Consider the following 16,992-nt stretch of genomic DNA (forward strand, 5'->3'; position numbering starts at 1 on the left):
GCACGGAGTAAACGGGTCTGCGGTTTGCTTTCTCTCTCTCTTCCTCTACTGTCTCTACAGTGAATGTCACTGTGTGCGGGTCAGCAGTAGAAAGACTACTGCTGAGAGATGACAATGGCACAAAGGGAGGAGTAGCATCACCGACTGCCGAAGGCTTGGAGATGGGTGACTTGAAGTCTTCACAATGCTCGGGATGGTTTCCTTCTGCAGGTTAGTTCACTGATGTACCAGGAGACTTGTGATAGTGTGTTGGAGACATCGTTTGAGCTGTCAAGGCAGGGCTCAAAACGCTGGAGGAAAATTGAAAACCAGGCTCTATGGAACAACTTTCTATAGCCACTGTTGCTGCCACCAACCTTCCCGGTGAAGCACGAAGTCATTCCCGGGAATAAGTCTCTTCTGTTATGTACTGGTCTTGGCAAAGGACCTGGGTTGATCTTGGAAAGGAGAACACAGGCCAGCTGCCAGTAATAAAAGAAAAGATGACAAACAAGCATAATTTGTAAGTTACAGCAAGGGTAGACATGTCTATTGCTGTGTTTAGAAGAAAATTAAGGTCAAGGCTTTTATACTATCAACAAAAATACTTGATTCACTATTATAGACTGAAAGTGTATATAGTTTACGAGAATCCCTGTGCAGTCTCATCAGGCATGAATGCAGTGCGGACATTAAGTGCTGCAGGCTGGGGCTCCTCTGTCAACCTGTATCATTCAACAAGAAGCAGAAGAAAGCTTAATATGGATGTGTTTCCCCAATTTTGTTTCCTGGCCACTCCCATTGTCCAGTTCTCCTTCCACAAAAAGAGATAATAAAAGATTATGACAGATTTCACCTCTCATGGTAATTATTCAAATATAGCCACCATGTCTCCCAGACTTTTTTTTTAACCTTACTTCATTACAAACCAGCAGATTGCTCCCTTTGTGCATGCCATGAGAAGCCATTACGTTTCTCTCCTTTTCTTGCTGCCTGAGGCTCAGGTCTCCATTTGGGAGAAGTCAACTGGCAAACAATGTCTCTCCTTCCCTTCAGTCTCTCCTCCCTCAACCCTCCCACCCACCATCTTGCTCTGCCAAGTGGCACGGCAGACTCCTTCTTCCCAGACGACCATCTGTGTGACCCCCAAGGACACCTGCTCTTTTACTGTTGGATAAGCCCACACTCACCATTGGGTCCACTGTTAGCACACAGGTAGTCTGCTTCTGGGTTACCTTAGTAGCCTGTGATGTCATCATGTTTTGCCCACCAGGTGTGTGGTCGAAGCAGGTCAGCTGTGCCTGCACAAGCTATAAAAGAACTAAACCGCCACTTTGTCTCTCTCTGACTCTCCTCTCTTGCTCACTCTGCCCCCACCATGTCTCTTTCCTTTTCCTCTCTATCTCTCCACCTCCATCCAATAAATCTCTTTCATATAATATCTTTTGTGCACATGGCATCATTTTTAAATAAATACTAACATCCACCTCAGAAAGTACACTGGCCATTTCTGACCAGAAGGTAAAATGGACATTTTACAGTGTGCTTTCAATTCTGCTTTGTTCATTTTCTTAAATCTTCCTGGCAATTTCCTTTCCATGAGTGGATAGCATGCTTATCGGCCCTCCCATATCAATAAGAGAGAATGACCACCCGAATCTTCTGTCCTTACCACTATGTTGGCGTTTGAATGATTGTGTGAACGTGCCTGCAGGCTGCTTTTCCAGCTTGCGCAGGAATGACGCATCTGACTGTGAAACCAACTCCCTGGCCTCTTTGCTTCCCCCATTATGCTTTGGCCAAATTGTTCCAATGAGAGCAAGAAACTGTCTTTTTAATGGATCTGGAGGTTTCAAAGAAAGATATAAAATATTTCAGCTTACATAATCATTAGAAGCCTTCTGATCCAAATGCACATTTTAAAAATGAGGAAACTGAGGCTCATCAGACACAAGCATCTTTCCCACAGCTAATTAGGGAGGATTAATCTCATCTTCATCCATTGCCAGGCAAGGCTTCTTAGAAGATAAAGTGTCTTCTTAGGAAAAGCAAAAGTCTGTTTTCAATGTGGTATACTCTTGTGACAAGGACTTGACTAAAGTTCTTGGTAAGAAATAATAGCGATTTTTCTTCTAAACAACAACAACAACAAAACAAAGGGTCGGTGAGACGGGTGCTTGCTGCCGACACTGACAACCTACGTTCTATCCCTCGGCCTGACGTGGTAGGGAGACTTGATTCCTACAGTCTGCCTCTGACCTTCCCTCACGCACCACGCCACAGCACGTCTACACACGCAAATTACATCACATGTTTTGCTAAGGAAAAAGCAAACATATCACCAAGCTTCAGCGGCATCCCTGCAGTGGACTTCAATAATGTTTGATTCTCATCTTCCCTCCCATAGGAGAGACCTCAGCTGCTGGCCTGTAGTCTCTACCATGTCCTCATCCTCTCACCTGTGTGCCCACCCAGCCCAGCAGTTCTCCACCAATCACCAGATGCCTTTCAACGCACAGGATTCCATTGGGTTCACTACTTTTTGCCTCTTGTTGCATTTGATACCAATGACATATTTCTCAATCTCTTCCATGAATCAAATAAGTATTCTTTGACATCTCATGTTTTTAAACAGTGTAAATTTATTATTATTATTATTATTATTATTATTATTATTATTATTATAGGGTTCTTGAGTAACAGAGAATAGAACCAAATCATGGCATATACCTACATATTTTTTTAATGAAATAACAATTATTGGTTGTATATATTTCCTTTGAGTCTATGATCATATTTTCTGTAAGTAACCTCAGCTATTTGAGGGGTTCTCTATGTTTTCCATTCTTTTAATTATTGCATCATATTTAATTGCACTATAATACAATTATTTACAATGACACATGATAGCAAAAATAAGGAATAAAATTCAACTCTACAAATAATTAAACAATTGTTTCTAGACCCATAAATTATGCACAATTTATTATGATACCAAACTCTAGGAAGATCTAGACCCATATGCCCAATCACTTATTGGGTATGTGTTTCTGAACTCTCTTTAAAATGCATAGATTCCGGGGATCCAATATGGCGGCGATTGCACACTGTGCCTGATCACCGGGGCAGCAGTGACTGCACAACAGACTAAACTGTGGGCCCCAAAACACCAGCAATTGTGTTCCCCAAGTGAGAGGAAACCCCATGGTGTTGGAAACAATGGGGTTAATCCCCAGAAAAGCTCCTAAATTCTCACAGAGATGAGGTCTCCAACATCTAGCCACACACCTGCATGCTATTCTCACTGGCCAGTGAAAATCTTCCAGGTACCAGGGCAAGCAGCTCCAAACCCAGGCATCCTGACACATGAGAGCAATAGGAACAGACAGATGCCACTTCAAAGCTCAACCCATCTCCCTAGGGAGACCAACCAAACCTCTGGTCTCGAGGCATCCAGCAAACACAGTGTCTGAGCAGCTGCAGCTCATTAACCTCAGAGCAAGAAAGCCAGTGACAAGGCAGCTATCTCCCGGATTTCCCCTGGTGAGAGGAGGGCCCTTGGGATCCTGAGGAGTCCAGTTAATACAGGATCATAAACCTGAGGAGAGCTGTGGCAATTCCCTGAGAACCACCAGTCATAGACCACACAGGCCAATCTGAGGATGAGGAGGGCTCCTGCGGGAACACCCAGCTTCCTTCCCAGGGCTCTTCCAGCATCCACCACCGCCTCCCAGGACTCCAGCAGGCACCAGAAACTACCAGCCAATGCCAGAGACAATCAGATGGCTAACTGCCAGCATAAAAACACAATCAACAAAAGCCAAAGCAATGTGGCATCCCCAGAACACAGTTATCCAAAGGCAAGCTGGCCTGGATACCCTAACACAACTGAAACGCAAGAAAATGACCTTAAATCTATGCTTATTAAGGTGATAATTAAGGAATCAAATAAAATCGATAAAGAAATACAGAAAGGTGCAGTCAAACAGACTGAGGCCATTAAAGAGGCCCGTAGAGAGAAAACAATCAGGTGAAGGAAATCAATAAAATGGTTCAAAACTGAAGATGGAAATGGAAACAATAAAGAAAGCACAAACAGAGGCAATCTTGTAAAGAGAGAACTTAGAGAAGAAAACAGTATACCAACAGAATATAAGAGATGGAGGAAAGAATCTCATGTATAGGAGATTCAATGGAAGAAATTGATGCATCCATCAAAGAAAATGTTAAATCTAAAAATTTCCCGACACAAAACAACCAAGAAATCAAGACACCATGAAAAGAGAGAACCTAAGAATAATAGGAATATAGAAAAAGAAGATTCCTGTTTCTAAGGCCCAGAAAGTGTTTTCAAAAAAATCATAGAAGAAAATTTTCTCAATTTTAATAAAGAGATGCATATAAGCATACAAGAGGCCTACAGAACACCTAATAGATTAGACTAGAAAAGAAAATCCTCCTGCTAAATAATAATCAAAATACTACATGTACAGAACAAAGAAAAAAAGTATTAAAAGCTTCAAGGCCAAGTAACATATAGTGGCAAACTGATCAGAATCACACCTGACTTCTCAACAAAGAGTATGAAAGCCAGGGGCCTCTGGAGAGATGTCATGCAGACCCTAAGAGAACACAGACATCGGCCCAACTACTATACCCAAGAAAACTCTCCATCATAGATGGAGAAAACAAGATATTCCAAGAAAAAAAATTTAAACAGTACCTATCCACAAATCCAGCCCTACAAAAGATATTAGAAGGAAAAAAATCCAGCCCAAGAAGGCTAACTATACTCAGGAAAACACAGGAAATAAAAAACTTCATTTCAACAAAACTAAAAGACAAGCACACAAACATACTGCCACAGCCAAAGTCAAAATAAAAGGAACCAAGAATCAGTGGTCAGTAATCTCTCTCAACATCAATGGACCCAATTCTCAAAGAACAAAACAAACAACCACAGACTAATAGAATGGATGCATAAATAAGGACCCCAAATTCTGCTGCACACAAGAAACACACCTCAGGCACAAAGACAGATATTACCTGAGAACAAGGGCTGCAAGAAGGTTTTCCAAGCAAAACAGCCCAAGAAGCAAGAGGAATAGCCATTTTAATATCTAGTGTTAGATATTCCAACCAACATTAATCAAAAGAGAGGAGGAAGGAGAAAACTCATCAAAGAAAAATTCCACCAAGAAGACATCTCAATTCTGAACATCTATGCCCCAACATCTATACCCACATTTGTAAAAGAAACATTAATAAAGCTTAAACCACACATTGATCCCAACACATTAATAGTGGGAGACTTCCAAGTGACAACACATGCTGGAGAGGTTGTGGAGAAAGGGGAACCCTCCTCCATTGCTGGTGGGAATGTAAACTGGTACAACCACTTTGGAAGACAATCTGGCGCTTTCTCAGACAACTAGGAATAGTGCTTCCTCAAGATCCAGCTATACCACTGCTATGCATACACCCAAAATTTGCTCAAGTACACAACAAGGACATTTGCTCAACCAGGTTTGTAGCAGCTTTATTTGTAATAGCCAGAACCTGGAAACAACCCAGATGTCCCTCAACAGAGGAATGGATACAGAAATTGTGGTATTTTTACACAATGGAATACTACTCGGGAATTTGCAGGCAAATAGTGAGATCTAGAAAAGATCATTCTGAGTGAGGTATCCCGGAAGAAGAAACACATGGTATATACTCACTCATATAGTCCTATAAACTATGATAAACATAATGAAATCTATACACCTAAAGTAGATAAACAAGAAAGAGGACCCAGGGTAAGATGATCAATCTTCACTTAGAAAGACAAATGGGATGTGCATTGGATGTAGGAGAAAACAAGTAACAGGACAGGAGTCTACCACAGAGGGCCTCTGAAAGACTCTACCTAGCAGTGTATCAAATCAGATACTAAGACTCATAACCAAATCTTTGGCAGAGTGCAGGGAATCATATGAAAGAAGGGGGAGTTAGTATGATCTGGAGAGGACAGGAGCTCCACAAGGACCAAATATATCTGGGCACAGGCATCTTTTCTGAGACTGACACTCCACCAAGGACCATGTATGGATATAACCTAGCACCTCTGCTTGGATGAAGCCTGTGGTAGCTCAGTAACCAATTGGTTTCCCATAGTAAGGGGAACGGGGACTATTTCTGACAGAAACTCAATGGTGGGCTCTTCGACCTCCCAACCCCCGAAGGGAGGAGCAGTCCTGCTAGGTCACAGAGGAGGACTTTGCAGCCAGTCCTGAAGATACCTGATAAAACAGGGCCAGATGAAAGGGGAGGCGGTTCTCCCCAATCAGTGGACTTGGAAAGGGGCAGGAGGAGATGAGGGAGGGAGGAAGGGTTTGGAAAGGTATGAGGGAGCAGGATACAGCTGGGATACAGAGTTAATAAAAAAATAGTGGGAGACTTCAACACCCCACTCTCAACAAAGGACAGGTGAACAAAACAGAAGCTAAACCAAAAAATAATGACACTAACAGATGTCATAAATCAAATGAACCTAAAAGACATCTAGAGAACTTTTCACCCAAACACAAAAGAAATTACCTTCTTCTCAGCACCTCACAGAATCTTCTCCAAATTGACCATATATTAGGTCACAAAGCAAGCCTCAACAGATACAAGAAGATTGAAACAATCCCTTGTCTCCTATAAGACTGCAATGGACTAAAGCTGGACCTCAACAACAATGGAAATTTTTAAAAAGCCTACACACAAGTAGAAACCAAACAACTTTCTACTCAATGACAACTGGGAAGAAAGAAAGAAATTGAGGTCTTCCTAGAATTCAATGAAAATGAAGACACAACTTACCCAAACTTGTGGGTCATAAAGAAAGCAGTGCAAAAAAGAAAGTTAATAGCACTAAGAGCCTTCATAAAGAAATTGGAGACATGACACACAAGCAACTTAATAGTATACCTTAAAGTTGAAGAAGAAGAAGAAGAAGAAGAAGAAGAAGAAGAAGAAGAAGAAGAAGAAGAAGAAGGCAGCACATCCAAAAGGAGTAGATGGCTGGAAATAATCAAACTCAGGGCTTGAGATCAATAAATTAGAAACAAAGAGAGCAATTCAGAGAATCAATGAAACCAAGAGCTAGTTCTTTGAGAAAATCAACAAGATAGACAAACCCTTAGCCAAACTAAATAAATGGCAGAGAAGCACTATCCAAATCAACAATATCAGGAATCAAAAAGGAGCCATAACAACAGACACTGAGGAAATTAAAAAAACGATTAGGTCTTACTCAAAAAGCCTATACACCACAAAATTTGAAAATCTAAAGAAAATGGACAATGTTCTTAATAGATTCCACTTACCAAATTCAATCAAGAGCGAGTAAACAAATTAAATAGTCCTATATCCCTTAAGGAAACATAAGCAGTCATCAAAAGATTTCCAAAAAAAAAAAAAAAAAAAGCCCAGGGGCAAATGGTTTCAGTGCAGAATTCTACCAGACTTTCAAACAAGAGCTAAGAACAATAATCCTCAAACTATTCCACAAAGTAAAAATGGAAGGAACATTACCAAACTCATTCTATGAGGCCATAGTCATCTTGATACCTAAACCACACAAAGATCCAACAAAAAAAGAGAATTTCAGTTGAATCTCTTGTGAACATTGACTCAAAAATACTCAATAAAATATTTGCAAACCGAATCCAGGAACACATCAAAGATTTCATCCACTATGACCAAGGATACTTCATCCCAGGCATGCAGGGGTGGTTCAATATACGAAAATCCATCAATGTAATCCACCATATAAACAAATTGAAAGAAAAAAAAACACATGATCATCTCCAAAGATGTCAAAAAAGCATTGACAAAATCCAACACTCATTCATCTTTAAAGTCTTGGAGAGATCGGGGATCTCTATGTTTAGGCACATACCTAAACATGGTAAAGGCAATATATAGCAAGCCTATAGCCAACATCAAACTAAATGGAGAGAAACTTAAATCAATGCCACTGAAATCAGGAACAAGACAAGGCTGCCCACTCTTTCCATCTCTTCAAAATAGTACTAGAAGTCCTAGCTAGAGCAATAAGACAACTAAGGGAGATCAAGAAAATACAAATCAGAAAGGGAGAAGTCTAAGTATCATTATTCGCAGATGATATGATAGTATACATAACTGACAGCAAAAATTCTACCAGAGAACTCCTGCAGCTGACAAATACCTTGAACAAAGTGACTGAATACAAAACTAACTCAAAACAAAACAAAAAACAAACAGACAAAAAAACAGTAGCCCTTCTCTACACAAAAGACAAAAGGGCCAAGAAAGAAATTACGGAAACAACACCCTTCACAATAACCAAAAAAAACTTAAAGTATCTTAGTGTAACCCTAACCAAGCAAGTGAAAGACTTGTATGAAAAAAACTTCAAGTCTCTGAAGAAAGAAATTGAAAAGGCTATCAGAAGATAAAAAGATCTCCCATGCTCATGCATTGGTAGGATTAACATATTAAAAATGGCCATCCTGCCAAAAGCAATCTATAGATTCAATGCAATTCCCATCAAAATACCAACACAATTCTTTACAGACCTTGAAAAAACAATTCTCAACTTCATATGGAAAAACAAAAAACCCAGAAGAACTAAAAATATCACATATAATAAAAGATCTTCTGGAGGAATCTCCATCCCAAATCGCAAGCTGTACTATAGAGCAACAGTAATAAAAAAAAAAAGCGCCAAAACAATACAATAGGAAAAAAGACAGCATCTTCAACAAATGGTGCTGGTCTACTTACATGTAGAAAAATGCAATAGATCCAAATTTATCACCCTGCACTAAACTAAAGTTCAAGTGGATCAAAGACCTCAACATAAAACCAGACACACTAAATCTATTAGAAGAAAAAGTGGGGAAGAGCCTAGACCTCATTGGCATAGGAGACAATTTCCTCAACAGAACACCAACAGCACAGGCTCTAAGATCAACAGTTAATAAATGGGACCTCATGAAACTGAAAAGCTTCTGTAAAGCAAAGGACACTGTCATCAGAACAAAATGACAGCCTACAGATTGGGAAAAGATCTTCACCAACTCTACAAACATAAACAACTCAAGAAATTAAATTAAAAAAAAGCAAATAATTCAATTAAAAATGGGGTACAGAACTGAACAAAGAATTCACAACAGAAAAATATCAAATAACAAGGAAACATTTAAAGAAATAATCAACATCCTTAAATATCAGGGAGATGTAAGTCAAAACTACCGAGAGACCCCCATCTTACTCCTGTCAGAATGGCTAAGATAAAAAACATCAAGCAACAGCACATGCTGGAGAGGATTGGAGAAAGGGGAACCCTCCTCTACTGCTTGTGGAAGTACAAACTTGTCAACCACTTTGGAAATCAATCCGGTGCTCTCTCAGAAAAATGGTAACAGTGCTACCTTAAGATCCAGCTATCCCACTCCTGGGCATGTACCCAAAAGATGTTCCACCATTCAAGGACATTTTCTCAATTATGTTCTTAGCAGCTCTATTCTTAATAGCCAGAATCTGAAAAGAACCTAGATGTCTCTCAACCAAAACTTAAGCACAGAAATTGTGGTACATTTACACAATGGAATACTACTCAGCAATTAAAAACAAGGGAATCATAAAATTTTCAGGCAAATGGATGGAACTAGAAAAGATCATCCTGAGTGAGGTAACACAGAACCAGAAAGACAGGCATGGTATGTATTCACTTATAAGCTGGTATTAGCCACATAATATAGAATAAACATACTAAAATCCATAGACCTAAAGAAGCTAAGTAACAAGAAGGACCCTAGGGAGGATGCTTACATTCAAAAGGGCAAATGGAATAGACACTGGAAGTGGTTGAAGAGAAGGAACAGGATAGGACCCTACCATTGATGCCCTCTGAAAGACTCCACCTAGGAGGGGATCAAAGCAAATGCTGAGATTCACAGGCAAACTTTGAGCAGAGTGCAGGGAGTTGTAGGAAAGACTGGGAGAGCAGAGGGAGAATGGGAGAGGACAAGAGCTTCACAAGGAGACCAACTGAGCCAATAAATCTGGGGGGTCCTGCAGAGACTGACGTACCTAACAAGAACCATGCATAGAGAGGACCTAGAACCCCTGCTCAGATGTAGCCGATGGGCAGCCCAGTCTCCATGTGTGTCCCCTAGTAAAGGGAACAAGGGCTGCTTTTGACATAGACTCTGCTGCCATGGTTGGGGGGCTTTGCCAGGCCACAGTGGAAGAGGATGCAGCCAATCCTAATGAGACTTGATAGACTGGGGTTAGATGGTAGGGGAGGAGGGTTCCTTTTTGAGGAATAGGTGAGGGATATAGGGAGGAAGAAGGAGGTAGGGTGGGACTGGGAGGAGTTGAGGGAGGGGGCTACAATCAGGATGTAAAGTGAATAAGTTATAAAACATTAAATTAAAAAATAAAATAAGTAAAATTTATAGTCAGCATATATAAAGTTGAAATAATGATTTCCCCAAGTCTTTCTTATTCCAGGAAGACCCTCAAATGAGAGTTAAATACAAAATGTTGTGGTTCCAAATTGACCTAGTATGTTTATTTCAGTTACTGAATAAATATAAAATAAACAAACGCAGATGGTCTTCAACTTGTAATGACTTGACATATGATTTGATTAGATTTTATCATGGTGCAAAAATGACATTCACCAGTGGAATCTATACTTCACACTTTTTGTTTGTATCTTTTTCCAAGTTACCAATATGTAGCTAGTCTGTCTCATGACAAGGACCAGCAGCAGAGAGCTCAAGTTCCCAGGCATTCCCTCAACACAGAGCCGTGAGCTGGGATGGTTAGCAGCAACTTACATTGTTTTCAAGTTTTTAAAAATAATTTATTTATTTTATATCCCGGCTGTAGCCCCCTCCCTCATCTCCTCCCAAACCCCACCCGTCCTTCCTTCCCCCCTCCCCCAGCCCACTGAAAACAGGAGTCTTCCTCCCCTACCATCCGACTCTAGTTTATCAAGTCTCATCAGGACTGCCTGGATCCTCTTCCTCTGTGTTCTGGCAAGGCAGCACTGCCAGGGGGAAGTGATCAAAGAGCAGGCAATGGAGTCATGTCAGAGGCAGCCCCTGCTCACCTTACTCAGAGACCCACATGGAGACCAAGTTGCCTATTGGCTACATCTAAGCAGGGAGTCTAGTTCCTCTCCATACATGGTCCTTGGTTGATGCATCAGTCTCTGCAGGGCCCCCTTGGCCCAGATTTGTTTTGTTGGGCTCCTTGTTGGGCCCCTGTCCCCTCCAGGTCTTTCTATCCCCTCCTTCTTCCATAAGACTCCCTGCACTTTGCCCAAAGTTTGGCTGTGAGTCCCTGCATCTGCTTCAATCCCCTGTTGGGTGGAGTCATTCAGAGGACATCTCTGGTAGGTTCCCATCCCTCTCTTCTACTGCTTCTGGTGTGCACTGTGTTTGCCATTCTGAATGAGAATTAAGCAAGTTACTGTGAGTTTAACAGGACACATTTCCATCATAAACCAGGGAGCGCCTGATTTCTTCAGGCTGGAATAACTGGAATCCAGCTATTCAGGCTGCTCTAAGTCTGCCCAGGAGTCTGAATACACCTCAGGCCGATCTCCTAATACATGCAGCCCAGCATGATGCTCCTCCATATGACAAAAGAGAGTTAACAGAAAGGTTTAAGGTCTTGACATAAAGAGATTATCTTAAATTATCCTCACTAGCCTCAATAAAATGATAAGCATCCTTTTAAGGGGGAGGTAAGAGCCTGTATGGAGATATGACCATGAAAACTGCGAGTGGAGGATTCGCTTTAAAGCTAGAGGCCATCAGCCAAGGAGCACAGGCTGGAAAGGACAAGGGGAGAAATTTTCCACTGGAGCCTTGAGAGGAAATACAGGGCTGCCAGCACCCACCCGCAGAAGTACGTCATAATACATTCATGTGCTCTGAACCACTAACTTCCTGAAAGTTTGCTAGGGCAGCCACATGAAAATCAACCCTTCTCCCCGCTGAAAGCCAATGGTACAAGAGCCTCGTCCAGAGACTGGGCATCTCCATGGCAACTCACCCCTCCTTTCTCTCCTCACTTCAATTTGTAACATTTGTCCCAGATTCTCCTCTATGCCCAGCTAGTTTTGATCTAGGTTACTAACCCAGACTCACTGTCTTCATGACACTGCTGTTCATCTTTGACAAGCAGCAGTAACACCTAGTCTCAGCCAGTAATACACAGCTCTCAGAGCTCATCATCTGTCCAAAGGCATTACACAAAGGATTAGAGATCCGTATGCCAGGCACACTTATCATGACACCAAAATTTTCCAGACGTATAGAATCATGTCCAGCTTAATTTTGGATATATCCACCTAGCTCTTCATATGTGCTTAAAGAAATGTCTAAAATAGAACAGACAATGCTCATAAATTTCTTCTCTGCCCCCGGAACTCCAGCTCTGCTTATTAGCAAACCAGGTGCCTCCAAATTAACTTAGAGAACCTCCCATCTTCCATGTCCAGGCTCCAGGACAGAAAGACATCCAGTTGTTTGCTTTAGTTATATATATATAGTTATATATTTTTTCTGATTAAAGAAGGCTTTCGTTATTATTTTTACTAGAATTAAGCTATCGCCAGGGGCTGGAGAGATGGCTCAGTGGTTAAGAGCACTGTCTGTTCTTCCAAAGGACCCAGGTTCAATTCCCAGTACCCACATGGCAGCTCACAACTGTCTATATCTCAATTCTAAGGGATCTGACACCTTCACACTAATGCACATAAAATAAAATTTTAAAAATTTGTTAAAAAAATAATTAAGCTATCTTTGGGCATTGTTAAAAATTACATGTGGTTTTGTATAAGAGTAACTGTAATATGAAAAGATCATCAATTAATGGAAGACTCTTCCACTCGTGGAAGAAGGTTCACATCTATATGGCTGAGGCTGGATGACTCATTCAGGGCCAGCCTGGTCTGCATAGTGAATTCTAGGCCAACATGAACCACATAGCCATCTCCTGCTTCAAATAAACAAAAAAGAGAGAGTGCATAGGAAATCACAAAATGCCATAGCCTTGAACAACGCTGTTAAACCACAGGACCTAAATAACATGTGATATATGTTAGATAATTGTTCCCTTCCTAACTGGAACATTGCCCTGAGCCATCAACTGCCTACCCACAGGTACTGCCCTCTCCTCTAGTGGAAATTAGTCAATATTGCAGGAAGAGGTTGTCCCTTTTCTCATGTTATGCCAATGAACATTAAGAATGAACACTTAACTTCATTAATACTATAATCTGTTACAGGAAAGACACGGTCTACTCTTGTCACCTTCTGTGTCCAAAAAGTACTATCCCAATAAGGTAATATATTGAAAGTGGCCCAGGAGTTCCCCCAGGCAATCACTTAATGACCCTTTGTTGTAGGGACCGGTTGGTTCTACTGACCCATTTCCACCCTCAACTACAGCAATGAGAATTTCATTTCCAAAGGCTTCCCTGGGTTTACACTTTTGTCATCTGGGCTATGACATTCTTCAATATGCTTCCTGAGTTTTGTTGACATCTTACAATGGTCAACGTGCAGACAGTAAGGGAATGTACAAACCATGTTCTTTTGTAGCTTAGATGAGAGAGTACAGAACTTCTGTTTTTCCAAATAGATTCTGTCCTATGGTTTTCCTGCTTACAAAAAGTCAGTTTCTCAGGGCTGGGGACATGAGTTCTTAATCTCTAGAACTCATGTAAGGCCGGATGCAAGGGTTCTGTGACCACAGTGCTTCCGTGGGGAGGCAGGAGGCAGAGACAAGGGCTTTCTGGAAGCTTGGGATCAGCTAGTTTAGACACTCAGTGGAAAAATTAGGAAACCCTGTCTTAAACAAGACAGAAGTCAAGGACAGGCACCAAGGTCATCCACGGACCTCCACATACTCAAATGAGTTCACACGAATTTTAGACTTTAAAAAAATCTACCTGTCATTATTTTAAGAAGCATTGTAGCAAAGTACCAAGACTAGACAGAGCTGTCAAATCAGCACCATCTCATTAAGGAATCTGCCCCTGGCATGTGGCGATGTTTGCATTTGGCTTATATCCCCATATTTTTATCTCGTTAACCAATAACTCAAAGTTTTTGTCTGTGTCATAGTGGGAAGAAATGAAGCAGCAAAGCTAAAGGGTTCCAAACGAGGAAAGCAGCCTGCCGCCTGTGCCATGGCAGCAAGCGTGAGGAATCCGAGCCCAGAGCTACACACACCACTCCCTAACGTAATTAGGAAGCCCAGCCCATTCATTCCCTCTACCTCTGGGAACTCCAAACTATGCCTCAGGAAGAAAGAATGTGGCAATAGACAGCTTCTCGCCTGCAGCGCACTAGGGCTGGGATGTTAGGCCCCAGCCCATGGGGAGCCGGAGGAGTGCTTGACCTACCACAGGACCCTGCCGGAGACGTGTGTTTCTCACTGCTGGTGCGGACATCCGTGCTCAGAGCAAGGTTAGTTTGGGTTTCAGGGGGCGCATTTTCCCTAAATTCACTCACAGCGGCATTGCCCTTCGAATGAACCAGAGGGCGAACGACGGTCAGCTGCTGCGGCCACTGGCAGGACGCAGGCTGCTTCTAACCCTCATCAGATTTCAGCTCTGCTCTCTGTGAAGGGGCCCTGGGAAGCGGCCAGTGCAGAGCCTCCCGGGCTGTTTCCGAGCATTAGCACACAGGTGGCGGTGAGGACACGCCCAGGTGAGCGCTGTCATTCAGAAACATCAGAAATCTCTCCCAGCGCCGTACTCGTACTGCGGCCTCAGAACGCTGGAGTCTCCGGACACGCACACATGCGCACTCCCGTCTTTCCCCCGTGTCGCTGTCTGTGTCACAAAGCCCCTATCTGCCCCTCTCACTGATATGCCCATAACCTGACCTCTTGCATCTTACGGTTTTCTGAATAAACTGGCAGAATGAACCAAACATCTGCCTGCAGCTAATGCGCGAATAATTTTCCCCAGATAATCAGCCACATGCACGCCAAGGCAGACAGAAGGCAGAGACAGCGAGGAGAAGGCCTGTCTTAGGGCTTGTTTTTCTGAAAGCCCACACTGGTTTCCTTCTGGCAAGGGGCCAAGGCCTCCTCCAGCGCCCAGCCTAATCTCCTTAAGCCTAGTCTTCTTCATTACTCTGCTCTGTCCGTCTCCTGCATCTCACCCTTCCCCATCCCGTGCCCGCCATCTTGTTCTCGCTCACATCTTCTGGAAAGAGCCTCCACACCTTCACCCACACAGCCAGCCTCCCCTTTCTCTCTCTCCCCTCTTGCCCCCTCTCTCCTTCCCTCTCGGTCCCCTCTCTCCCTCTTCCTCTTCCTCTCTCTCCCCCTCTCTCTTCCTTTTCCTCCCTCTCCTTCTCTTGCTTCCTCTCCCTCTCTCTCCCTCGATCCCTCTCTCTCTCCACCACCATGTCAGTTGAACAACTCACACATCCCTTGACCTAGCATCCTACCAGTGTGAGATGTGTGCGCCATGCTACTTTTACTAGGCCATTGGAACACAAAGCTGCTCTCTCTAGTGATCACTTGAGCCTTCTTGCCTTTTTGGTGGAATAGGAGAGAGAACCTTCCACTTCATTTTATATGGACATGTGTGCAGTCGGAAGCAGTACGTGTCCATAGCAAAAAAAGGAAGCAGAAGGGACAAAGTGGGGAAGAGAAGTTAGCAAGTCAGGGAGGAACCATGGAAATTCCCAGTGGAAGTAATGCTTTTAGCCTTGTTAAGGTAAGCCCGATAACTGATGGAAGAACCAAAATAATTTCTTGTCTCTATGGAGAAAGTCATATATGTATACATATATGTATATTTATGTGTACATGAATATACATAGTTATGCACAAATATGTGTGTGTTACCTACATTACTTATATGCATGTATGTTTATTTGTGCATATATGTATACAAGTATAAATATGGTATGTAAGCATTCTGCATATTTTATGTCTGTATACGAATGAATGTGTGTATATATGCATTTATAATACAAACACACACTAACTTATGCAAATTTTAGTCTTCCGAGCCCTTCTATTTGGCCAGCTATCCACCCCATACTGCATATTAATGATTCCAGCTAAAGGGGCAGAGGAGGACCTTCAGTCAGTGTCCGGCCTCTGGTTACTGCTGTTGGCTTCAGAAGCACCTGAACAGCGTGTGCAACTTGGAGGACCATGTGTGCCACCTGCTACCTAGAGCTGTTTCAATCACGCCTGATTATGACAGCGAGGAGAAGAATTCCAGTGAGCTCGGCCTGATAGGCATCTTATCATTCAGTGTGAGTTTGGGCAAAGAAGCTCAAACCATGGGTGTCAGCTCTGGCCACCTGCACAGCGGGTCGTTGGCACCGTGTCCATGTGTTCTGTTAGCATGACAGAAAACAAACTCCAACTGGCCACAGCAGGTGACACTCAGCCCTTCCTGAAAAGACCCATGCGCACGCTGACGCTGGCAATACCGTGAATAAATTTCTCGGATCCTTTGTTCCATGTAAATAAATCTATAAAAAGAAGTAACAGTCGTTTGGATGCAGACGCGCAGTGTGGGCCAGCATCATTCGCTGCCTGGCACGTCACAGTTTGCCCGGCGTCTGCACGGAGCGTTGCATCAGCTCCTCCCAAAGTGAAGGAAGAGACATGGAATAATGTTGTGTTTGTTTTCATAAGAAATAAAGAAAATTAGATCAGAGCGGGAAAGTTAATTTCCCAGAATTATCTACTGTAAGACGTGATGTGCCGGGTTTCCTTCAGATCAGAGGCTTATTTTAAAACAGAAGTGCATTCTCATACAAACATGACAGCTTTAGAGGGAGACAGTCCTAAGTCTGTGCGTACAGCTTTGTGACCCATGGCCACCCAGTTACCTCCCCTGGACCTGATGAGCTCACTCTAAAATGAAAACATCTACACTCTGCCCCAAGAAGGTTCTGCCCAGGGAAGAGCATCAGGCACTCACCGTCCCTG

This window comes from Meriones unguiculatus, chromosome 9 (assembly GCF_030254825.1).
Source record: "Meriones unguiculatus strain TT.TT164.6M chromosome 9, Bangor_MerUng_6.1, whole genome shotgun sequence".
In the NCBI taxonomy this organism is placed as follows: Eukaryota; Metazoa; Chordata; class Mammalia; order Rodentia; family Muridae; genus Meriones; species Meriones unguiculatus.